Source organism: Ursus maritimus, assembly GCF_017311325.1.
Source record: "Ursus maritimus isolate PB19 chromosome X unlocalized genomic scaffold, ASM1731132v1 scaffold_X1, whole genome shotgun sequence".
In the NCBI taxonomy this organism is placed as follows: Eukaryota; Metazoa; Chordata; class Mammalia; order Carnivora; family Ursidae; genus Ursus; species Ursus maritimus.
Genome location: NW_024423319.1, coordinates 52,397,699 through 52,401,009, shown reverse-complemented (window position 1 = coordinate 52,401,009; position 3,311 = coordinate 52,397,699). Strand labels below are relative to the sequence as shown.

The following is a 3,311-nucleotide window of genomic DNA, read 5'->3' as shown; positions in this document are numbered from 1 at the left end:
CAGTAGGAGAAGAAGGAAAGAGTGAAGGGGGGGTAAACAGAAGGGGGAATGAACCACAAGAGACTATGGACTCTGGGAAACAAACTGAGGGCTTCAGAGGGGAGGTAGGTGGAGGATTGGGATAGGCCAGTGATGGGTATTAAGGAGGGCACATACTGCATGGAGCACTGGGTGTTATATGCAAATAATGAATCATGGAACACTACAAAAAAAACTAAGGATGTACTGTCTGGTGACTAACATAACATAATAAAAATAATTATTAAAAAGAAGGAAAAAAAGAGTATGTTACTGAAACAAAAATTGACACATAGGTCAATGGAATGCATAGAAAACCCCAAAATGAACCTGGAACTATATAGTCAATTAATCTTACACAAGGGAGAAAAGACTATTCTATGGACAAAAGACAGTATCTTCAACAAACAGTGTTGGGAACACTGGACAGCAACATGCAAAAGAATGAAAGTGGACCAGTTTCTTATACCCTACACAAAAATAAATTCAAAATGGATAAAAGACCTAAATATGAGACTACAAATCATAAAAATCCTAGAGGAGAACGGAAATACTGTAAATATATCACAATGTCTAAATTGTTTGTTTTTACTATTTTGTTTATTTTTATTTAAATTAAATTAGCCATCATTAGTTTTTCACATAATGTTCAATGATTCATTAGTTGCATTAAACTTTAAATGCCAAATACAATCAAAGATGAGGAGTAACTGAAATTCTTATGCACTACTGATTCAAATGTACAAAGATATAACCACTTTGGAGGGGGGAATCACAATTTAAGAGTTAAATATGCACTTACCAGTAATATGTCTTCTAGGTATTTACCCATATGACTTGAAAACAAAAAGCTCACATTTAGCGTATCATTCATATAAATTGAAAGTTCACACAAAAATCGGTCTACAAATGTTCATAGCAGTTGTGTTTACAATCATCCAAGACTGAAAGCTACTCAAATGTTCCTCAGTTAAGGAACATACTGTGATACATTTATACAATGGAATTCTACTCAAGCTGCTGAGAAGGGCAGAGCATGGCAGCTGGAAGCCAGAGAAGCAAAGCTGAAATGTTCTTGATGGAGGGCCTCACGCCTAAGCTGGAACCCAAGGAGATGAAACAGAAGATGCATGAGGATGTGATCTTGTCCATAAGGAACTTCCTCATCTATGTGGTCCTTCAGTGAGTCACACCCTTTATCCTAAAGAAATTAGGCAGCATATGAAGATGGGCATCACATGAGAATGCATGCTATGAGGAACCCAGGTACAATTTCTACTCCTATCTACAAATGAATATGCCCAGAAAGATGTAAGAGACTCTCTGATTGAATGGACATAAAAGTTCTACTTCTTAAGAACAAGTTTGGCTCTGGTAACTGACCTTCATAGCTAAAACTTAAAACTACTTGGGAAAGACTGCAAATAGCCAAAGAAATGTTGAAAAAGAAAACCAGAGTGGGAATCATCACAATTCCAGACTTCAATCTATATTACAAAGCTGTAATCATCAAGACAGTCTGGTACTTGCACAAAACAGACAGATAAATCAATGGAACAGAATACAAAACACAGAAATGGACACTCAACTCTATAGTCAACTAATCTTTGACAAAACAGGGAAGAATACCCAATAGAAAAAAAGACAGTCTGTTAAACAAATGGTGTAGGGAAAACTGAACAACCACATACAGAAGAATGAAAGTGGACCACTTTCTCACCCCATACACAAAAATAAATTCAAAATGCATGAAAGACCTAAATGTGAGACAGGACTCCATCAAAATCCTACAGGAGAACACAGCAGCAACCTCTTTGACGTTGACCACAGCAACTTCTTGCTAGACGCATCTCCAGAAGCAAGGGAAACAAAAGCAAAAATGAACCAACAGGACTTCATCAGAATAAAAAGCTCTTGCACAACAAAGGAAACAATAAAAAAAATAAACCAGAAGTCAACCTACAGAACGGGAGAAGATATTTGTAAATGACAAATCAAATAAAGGAGTAGTACCCAGAATCTACAAAGAACTCATCAAAATCAATATCCAAAACCCAAAAAATCCAGTCAAGAAATAGGCAAAAATCATTAATCTACATTCCTCCAAAGAAGACATACAAATGGCTAACAGATATATGAGGAAATGCTCAACATCACTCATCATCAGGGAAATACAAATCAAAACCACAATGAGATATTGCCTATACCAGTCAGAATGGCTAATATTTAACAACTCAGGAAACAGCAGATGTTGGTAAAGGATGCAGAGAAAGGGAAACCCTCTCACACTGTTGGTTGGAATGCAAACTGGAGCAGCCATTCTGGAAAACAGTCAGAAATAGAAGAAGCTAAAAGTAGAAATATCTATGACCCAGCAATTGCACTACCAGGTATTTATCCAAAAGATACAAAAATAATGATTTGAAGGGGCACATACATCCTAATGTTTATAGTAGCAATGTCCGCAATTGCCCAAATATGGAAAGAGCCCAGATGTCCATCAATGTATGAATGGATAAAGAAGAAGTAGTATATATACACAATGGAAAATTTCTCAGCCATCAAAAAGAATGTAATCTTGTCATTTGAAACCATGTGGATAGTACTAGAGTGTGTTATGGTAAGCAGAATAAGTCAGTCAGAGAAAGACATACCATATGATTTCATTCATATGTGGAATTTAAGAAACAAAACAGATGAACATAGGGGAAGGGAAAGAAAAATAAAAAGACATAGAAACAGAGAGAGGCAAACCATAATAGACTCTTAAGTATAGGAAACAAACAGGGTTGATGGAGGGGAGTTGGGTGAGGGGATGGGGTAATTGGGTGATTGGCATTAAGAAGGGCACTTGATGTAATGAGCAATGGGTATTAAATGCAACTAATGAATCATTAAACTCTACCCTGAAACTAATAATACACTCTATGTTTACTAACTTGAATCTAAATTTAAAAAAAAAAGCAGACTCAAAACGTTAGATTTGGCATGATTCTATTTTTAGGACATTTTTGCAAAACCAAAAGTAAAGGAACAGAAAATAATTTAGTTGTTGCTGGAGGACAGGGGTGAGAATGGCATGATCACCAAAGGACCTGAGGGGATTTGGAGAGGTGATAACATTGCTTTATATCTTGATTGTGGTGGTGGTGGTTACATGACTGTATACATTTGCCAAAACATACAGAAAAATACATTTAAAAGAATGAATGTCTCTATATGCAAATTATACCTTAAAATAAAAGCAAAAAATCTTTTGAATAAAACTAACCTCTGGTATTTGAAATAAAATA

At 35.8% G+C, this 3,311-nt stretch overlaps 1 pseudogene; it reads left to right on the top strand.

The window, feature by feature from the left end:
* Positions 1 to 1,087: 1,087 nt before the first annotated feature.
* LOC103671997 lies at positions 1,088 to 1,243 on the top strand (annotated as a pseudogene).
* Positions 1,244 to 3,311: the final 2,068 nt, after the last annotated feature.